The 8770-nt window shown below is 40.3% G+C and overlaps 1 long non-coding RNA gene across 1 annotated transcript in view; it reads left to right on the plus strand.

Moving 5' to 3' along the window:
• LOC109491849 overlaps positions 1-7761 on the plus strand; it is a 209674-nt gene extending 201913 nt beyond the window's left edge. The window contains exon 3 of the long non-coding RNA XR_002736121.2: positions 7528-7761. This is a non-coding gene — a long non-coding RNA (uncharacterized LOC109491849). The remainder of the gene's footprint in view (positions 1-7527) is intronic.
• The last annotated feature ends 1009 nt before the right edge of the window (positions 7762-8770 follow it).

The raw sequence follows: 8770 nt of genomic DNA on the forward strand, positions 1-8770 counted from the left end.
TGGAACTTACAACCTGTCATTTGTTGTCCTTTGTTGTCCGCAGAACAGAGAACACAGCCAAGCCAGCAGGCAGGGGGAGTCTGTTGGGGGAGCCCAGACCTCATTGGAATGATGCAATTTATTCACACATATCAAGGAAGAGCAATAAATCCCTGCCGCCGTGACCCTTTCTCTGTCTCCCAGTGGTCGGGAAACAATTACGATGAGTGTGGGCTGGAAAGAAGCTAACACGGTGATGATTTTGCCTTAGATGTAAACATAGGACGAAGAACGGACACAATGGTCACAGTGCAGGCATATTCACTAGCCTGCGTGTTGAACAGCATCCTTAATGCGACACACCCTGACCTGTCTGAGAGCCAAAGCTCCCAAATAGATCGGCAAGGAGAAGTGGGCGGACTCATTGATTGAGAGGCTTTCCAACAGCCTGAGAGAAAGAACACTCAAGAAGGAGAGAGGGAAATCTTGAAAGCGGAGACCCAGGAAAACCAGGTACACATGAGAAATCCCTCCGGAGCGTTATTTTATCAGTGCAGATGTGAATGATGGACAAATAATCCGTGAGCTCGGCAAGAAAAATCGAAATTATTTCTACCAGGGCCGGCTTGCAGCTAGAAAGCGAAAGCATGCATTGGCCAGGAATGTTCGCGTGCACCTGTTCAAGCAGCTTCCAGACTCACCTCCTTCTTCTCACTCCGTTTCTGCCGGCTTACCTTGGATTGGGCAGGGACCAGAAATTCCAGGTGGGGAGGCTGTTCAGGTAGAATCAGCTGAGGAAAGAGTCTGGAGACCCGCCGGGGCCGAAAGATACATCGTTGTCTGGGGAGCCCCGGGGAGTTCGCTGACTCGAGAGGAAGGTCGTACTTACAGAGAAGAGGCATTAAAGGGGCCCAGGTTTACCAAGGCACTGAAGAGGGACCCATGAGAAGCAGATTCTCTGCAGGGAGAGGAGAAAGTATTAGGGCAGAACGGGCCTCAGAGACACATAACTAATTCCCAAAGCAAGTGTGGAATAGTAGGAGTGCCCCAGCTCAAGAAGAATGACCTGGGATCAGGTGGAAACATTCCTGTGTGTACCGTCCTATGGTCCTGGGTAAACCCCAGGCAGCTTCCTCAGATATGAAAAGGGAACCTGCCTTTTCTATCTTCAATGAGTGTTATGAGAACCAGTTACAAGGACACTTAAAAGTCTTTTAAGCAAATGCAAATTGTGATTGAAATTGTAGATCAGATAAGACACCTCTGACCTTGAAAGGACCAATTGGATCTGTTTCCTCCCACACTTGCCTCACCTTTTGTGAGGCTAAGTGCGGGTTTTATTTTATTTGTATTACTTACATACAAAGATCTTCTTTTCCCCCTTTTAAGTCACACACATTACAGAGAGGCGCTATTTTTGATGACTAGTTAGGCTGTTAGGATATTGTATTTACGGTGAAATCCCTACTGATGTTTCTCTATTGATTTCTTTTCCCACATCCATCACAATTGCTTTAAAATACCTACAAATTGACCAAAACTCCCTGCTCAACAGTTCTCCTTACCCATAATTCATTTCTTTCAGTATCTTGAGATAATCAATGAAGGATTATCTATGTATCTACATATCTTTGTGTGTTCACATACACACACACAGCACCTACCTCCATGGAATACTGGGCCTTCTGGAAATACTGCACCATGGATTCTCTTGACTTCCCTTCACACAAGGAATAGATATTTCCCCCATTTTATGGACGGAAAACAGAGGCCCAGTCACTCATGGGGTGAAGATTATAACTGATTAGGGGCGCCTGGGTGGCGCAGTCGGTTAAGCGTCCGACTTCAGCCAGGTCACGATCTCGCGGTCCGTGAGTTCGAGCCCTGCGTCAGGCTCTGTGCTGACAGCTCGGAGCCTGGAGCCTGTTTCAGATTCTGTGTCTCCCTCTCTCTGACCCTCCCCCATTCGTGCTCTGTCTCTCTCTGTCTCAAAAATAAATAAACGTTAAAAAATATATATTAGAAAAAAAAAGAAGATTATAACTGATTAGATCCTACCTGTCTGCAAACCCCAGTCCTCTTATATCCTATACCAGAGTCTTTCTCAGTCATCCCAGATGGAGGAATTGACCATGGCTCCTTTTAATCTTTATTTTACTCTCTGTGCAAAGCCACAATCCCTGTTGGGGCTGGGATGGCTTACGCCGGGGTCTGGGGGGATGGAAGGAGCCAAGACAAGGGTCTTAATCCACCACACATCTACCCCAAACGCCTCTGGTAACACTTTCCCAGTTGGTCTGTGTATCTGGAAAATTGATGCTGTGCCGGCTGGGTCTCGAGTGCCCCCTCATTGGAGCCTGCGGTTACCCCACCAGTTGCTCAGAAAGCATGGAGCACTTGGCTATGTTATCATACACCTTCGAGGCATAGCATATGAATCTTAAGGTGCTGGGCCAGAAGAATAGATTTTAAGAGCTCAGGGGAAGAGAAGCATGCCTGCAACCTGCTTTCAGCCCAAGAGTCAGAGGTAGATGATTGGATGTCACTACAAGAGAATTCCTAAGCCTGGGGACATAATTAACAGAACTGTGGCCACCTGCTGTCAGGTGCCAGCATTGGGGGTAATTAGTAAACCGGGTACCTGAGGATCACAAGGTCTAAGACAGAAAAGAAGCAGAAAAAGAACATTTAAAGAGGCAGAATGAAATCCCAGAAAAGACCTTGTAAATTCAAAATAGCAGTCTGAAAAAAAAAAAAAATCAATTGGCTCCTTTATGAGTGGCTGATGCAACAGTAACCCTGGTCTAATATCACTGGACCTATGTGCCCGGGGTCAGGGGCTGACCCCACCATGTCCAAAGCCAGCGTCACTGTGCTGCAGGGTTCATCCTCAGCATCCCGCAAATAAAGAAAAGGGTAGCAATCGATACGGGACATGACGAAAGCCCAGGAGAGCCAAAAGGAGTTGGCAGGTCACGGCGGAGAGAGGCAAGAGAAACAAAAAAAGCCCCGGAGATGTCAGCCTCAGATTTCTCAAACAACACAAAGGATGTTGGATTTCAATGCACACTGCTTGGCTCTGTTCAGAGTATAAAAGGGAACAAGGTGGTCAGTGTTAAAGGAAAGAGAGGAAAATGGCTGACGACAGCCTTGGAGCTGAATTAAAAAGCACCAAATTAAAGGCATGTGTATTGAACTGAGAAGCTGAGTGGGAGTGCCCTTCCCCAAACTCTGCAATTACTAGATTTGGTACCTAGGTTCCCAGGCAGCCCTCCCACAATTCAGGGGTGTCAGGGAGCCCAGGAATGCCCCGAATCACCCTCTGTCCACAGCCTTTCCCTCATTTAAAGGTTAAGTCCTTTAGTTTATTGCTTTGATTTCCCCTAACATGCAAACGGTCCTGAGGAGACGTAACCTGAGCGTGAATTTCAGTACTTTTCCCCAGAGCATGTTTGATCGTAGACGTCACAAGGACAGATTTACTTCCTGTCTTTCACCTTTAACCTTTTAAAGACACTGGCCAATTCTCTAGTGTTTCTGACCTGCTCTTCACAGTAGATAGTAAGAATGATGACCTCCGGAGTTGCGCAAAATGGTGACTCTGTAGCCATAGGCCCCAAGCTGGTTTCTCCTTGACGTTGGTATCTACTTCAAGGTCAAGCACTCTTTGCTCCTAAAGCTTTGGGTTTGCTGTGCTATCTGCTTGATTCCCGATCTTCCTTTCAGCCTAGGACCAGATACAGACTCTGTTGGGGCTCTTGTTCCCAGATTCCTAGGTTTCTCCTAACTTCCAGCTCGTAGGGACCCTCTGGGTCTTTCCCTACTCCTGCCTTATCCTTACTTTAATGTCTCTAGTCTTATCTCCTTCAGTCTTGGTTTGCAACTGCCCAAAGGATCATCCCCTGCTCATGGTCATGGCATGAAGCTGAATTATATACATACATAATTTAACGTATACATTAGCTTGTATATATCGTGTGTATAAATAATGTACATACAAGCTAATGTATATATTAGAATAATACAATACTATAATATATGCATATATATATTTCATATCTTTAAAATTTCTATCAAAGGAAATTTCAGAACCAGATCACTTCTGTGGTGAATTTTACCAACCATTTATGGGCAAAGTAAAGCTAATTCTACACAAATATTTCCAAAAAATAAAAGAAAAAGGAACTATTTTAATTCATTTTATGAAGTATTATCCTGATACCAAACTAGACAGACATTACAAGACAAGGAAACTACAGAATACAATCTTTCATGAGCATAAATGCAAACCCCCGCACCAAAACTTTGGCAGAAATCTATCAGAAGGACAATACATTATAACCATATAGAATTGATCCCAGAAAGGCAAGTTTGGCTCTGCCATTGAAAATCAATAAAGAAAACAAAATCAACAGATTAAAAAAGAAAAAAAAATATGTAGTCATTGAAAACAGACTCAGGGGGCACCTGGGTGGCTCAGCTGGTTAAGCATCTGACTTCCACGAGGTCATGATCTCGCGATTCATGAGCTCGAGCCCCGCGTCGGGCTCTGTGCTAACAGCTCAGAGCCCGGAGCCTGCTTCAGATTCTGTGTCTCTCTCTCTCTCTCTCTGTTCCACCCCCACTCAAACACACACACTCTCTCTCTCTCTCAAAAGTAATAAACATTAAAAAACTTTGAAAAAAAAGAAAATAGATTCAGAAAAAACTGACAAAACTTAATATGAATTTATAATACATAATAAAACATCTCTCAGAAAACTACCTGACAGCGACCATCTGTAAAAAAAACCTTCAGCTAGAATCATCTTTGACGGTAATTAATGTTTTCTTTCTCCCAAAAAATCAAGGAACAAGACAAAGATGTTTGCTCTGCTATTGGTATTCCACACTATATTAAAGGTTTCAGCTGGAACAATAAGCTAACCAAACAAACAAATAACATCCAGATTGGAAAAGGGCGAAGTAAAATTGTTTTCGTTCTTGGATGACATTATTGTATATGTAGAAAATCCTATGGAATCTGCAAAAGAGATATAAGAACTAATGAATGAATTTAGCAATGTTACAGGTATAAAATCAATGTACAAAAACCAGTTGAATTCCTAACTATTAACAATGAACAATCAGAAATTTGAAGAAAACAAAACCAAAGCGTGTGGAATAGCGTCAAAAATATACTGAGTAAGAAATGTTATAAAATGTAAAAACCTTATAAGCTAAAAGCTGTAAAACATTGCTGAGAGATTAAAGAAGACCTGAATAAATGCAGAGATAGGTGTCTTCCTACATTAGGACAATCAATATTATTAAGAATTTCCCCCAAATTGAACTCTTCATATACAATGTGATCCTAATAAAAGAGCAGGTGTTTTGTAGAAATTGTCAAGCTGATTCTGAAATTTGTATGGTAATATAGATGACCTTGTATAGTCACAACAGCTTTGAAAAAGCATAACAAAGTTGGAAGATTAATGCTATTGGACTTCAAGACTTAATTAAAATTAAAAGAATAGGGGTGTCTGGCTGGCTCACGACAGAGCAAGAGATTCTTTATCTTGGGGTTGCGAGTTGAGGGTAGAGTTAACGTTAAAAAAAGCTACAAGAATAAAGACAATGTGGTATTGCCATAAACATAGCCGAAAAATAGACAAATGGAACAAAAGAGAGAGTCCTGAAATGCCCAAATATTTATGGTCAACTGATTTTTGACAAAGGTACAAAGGCAATTCAGCAGAGAAATGAAAGTCTTTTCAACAAATGATTCTGGAAGCAACCGATATCCCCATGCAAACAAGCAAGCAAACAAAGAAACAAACCCTCAGTCCATACCTTGCATATATAAAGATTAACTCAAATGAGTCATAACCTAAAATGAAAATTTAAAGTTATAAAAAAATCTAGAAGAGCTTTAAACTATAAAAATTCTAAAAGAAAAGATTTTCAACACTGGCCATAGATTTCTTACATATGAACCAAATGCATCAATCCATGCAATAAAAAATTGATAAAAGTGGGCTTCACCAAAATTAAGACCTTCTGATATTTAAAGGACATTGTTAAGAGAATCAACAGACAGGTCACATACTAGAAAATAATATTTACAAATCACATTTCTGATTAAGGGCTTGTTCCCAGAGTATATAAAGAAACTGCAACACTCAATAATAATAAAAAAATAAACAAGCAATAGAAAGGAGACAAGGTGCTAGAAAAGACACTTCAGCAGAAGAGATTTGCAGATAAATACATGAAAAGACATGCAACGTATCATTCATTAGGAAAATAAAAAATTAAAACCCCAAAGAGATAGCACTATACAACTATTAGAATATCTAAAACAAAAAAGACTGACAACACAAAGTATTGGCAAGGATACAGAAACATTTCAACTCTCATACACTGTTGATGAGGATATAAAATGGATATAAAACTTGAGAAAACAGTTTGGGGAGGTACATCAACAGAAATGATGGCATAAGTACCTCAAAATGTTTTCTCTTCCATAAAAACAAGGAGAAAACTGGCAAAATTTGTCATATGCACTTTTTCAAAACTCTAGAAGTTGCAAGTTACACAAATGATTGCAGCCATCCAAGGAACAATTATTAAAATGTGTGTGTGTGTGGGGGGGGGGGGGTTGTGTGCTAAATCTTGGTAAAGAACAGTAGGTTTTATAACACTTTAACTTGCCGTATACCAATCTCTTGTTGTTCAGGCCTGTAGTAATTCTCTGCAAAATAACAGCCAGCATTCTCAAAACAGCCTGGAAGCCACTGGAAGGAGTAGAATAAAACCAAAGCTCTTGCACACCTCAAATACAAAGAATTGTCATTATTTGACCTTTCTGTTGGTCCCCTGGAAGACTGTCACTTACAAGAAAGCATGTATTTGATCTGACTCAGAACTTGTTCAATATGAAAAGCCTTCTTCCCCGGATGCCCTTGTCAAGAACAGTTACTGATTAGTGTTTTAACTTTGTGGCTGCCTGCGGTGGGGGATAATGACTGGGGTAAATAACAAATGAATCAAAAGTCTTAAAAGGAAAAGTTAGGATAAGAGAATTTGCTTAAGCAGAAAGTGAAGGTTAAGAGAGTTGTCAATTATTTGGCTGTGTTGAAGGTGTTCCCCAACACACACACACACACACACACACACACACACACAGCTTCTTTGAAAAGACTAGAAGATTCATTTATGGCTGTGGTAGGCTGAATAATGGCCACCAAAGATGTCCAAATCCTAATCTCTGGGACCTGTGAATATTACCTCACATGGCATAAGAGACATACTGATGTTTTGAGGGATACTGGGATGGGGGATTATCTTGGCTTACTTGGATGAACCCTAATTTTACAATAATATGTGTCCTTACATGGGAGAAGGTAAGGGATATTTGACACATAAATAAAAAGCCAATGCGTGGGGCGCCTGGGTGGCTCAGTCAGTGGAGCGTCTTTTGCGCTGAGCGTGGAGCCTGTTTGGGATTCTTTCCCTCCCTCTCCCTCTGCCCCTCATCCATTTGCTCTCTCTTTCTCTCAAAAAAAGGCAATGTGAAGATTACAGAAAGATGCTACACTGTTGGCTTTGAAGACTGAAGAAAGGCCTATGAGCCAGGGAATGCAACTGAAGAAGGTGGAAACGACAGAAAAATCCTCCCCTTGATCTTCTGGAGACGTTGCGATCCTGCTAACACCTTTATTTCAGCCCAGTAAAAATTATTTCAGACTTCTGACATCCAGACCTATAATAGAATAAATGTGTGTTGTTTTAAGCCACCGAGTTTGTGGTATGTTTTTATAGAGCCACAGAATTTACAGAAATCTCTATCCAATCATTAGGTGACCACTAAGCTAGCCAAACAGAGACTTCAGTAGCCACACATGACAAATAATAAATACTTTATAGAATTAGTTCAGAAAATTCAGTAAGCAAACAACTACTATAAGTAGAAACAACAACAACCCCTGGAGAAGGAGGAGAATCTGATTTCCAGAATTGCCAGATTTAATTATTTCAAATATCCAGTTTTCAGTAAAAATTTATGAGACTTGGAAAGAAACAAGTAAGTATGGCTTGTACCCAGGGAAAAAAGCAGTCAAAAGAAACTGTCCCTGAGGAAGCTCAGAAAAAAATTGGACTTAGCAAACACAAAATTTAAATCAGCCATTTTTTAAGTGTTCAAAAAACTAAAAGAAATCCTGTCCAAAGAATTAAAGGAAAGTATGAGAATTATGTTTTCTTGAACAGAGAGTATGAACAAAGAGAAATTATTACAAAAAAGAGAATCAAATAGAAATTCCAGAATTGAAAAATACAATAGCTGAAATAAAAAATTCAATAGAAACCCTCGGCAAAAGGTTTGAGCAAGCAGAAGAATTAGTAAAGTTGAATATAAATAAATTGCTATTATCCAATCTGAAGAAATGGGGGGAAATAAGGAAAAAAGATACAAAGCTTTAGAGACCTCTAGGACAACATAAGAACACTTTAAAGGCACTAGTAAAGGTAATTACATAGGTAAATGTAAATGACTGCATCAATGTATTTTTGTTTTTAATCCTTTTTTTTCTCCCATCTGATTGAAAAGACAACTGCATAAAGCAATAATTATAAATCTGTGTTTATAAGGCATGCAGAAAGAGAGAGAGAGAGAGAGAGCCCTCTGGTATTTCTTCCTCTCGTTATAAGGACACCAATCATATCAGATTAGGGCCCAACCCTTATGATCTCATGTAGACTTTTAAAAGTTCTTTCTCCAAATACAGTCATACTGGGGGTTAAGTCTTGA

The sequence above is a fragment of the Felis catus genome, chromosome D1 (genome assembly GCF_018350175.1).
Source record: "Felis catus isolate Fca126 chromosome D1, F.catus_Fca126_mat1.0, whole genome shotgun sequence".
Taxonomy (NCBI): Eukaryota; Metazoa; Chordata; class Mammalia; order Carnivora; family Felidae; genus Felis; species Felis catus.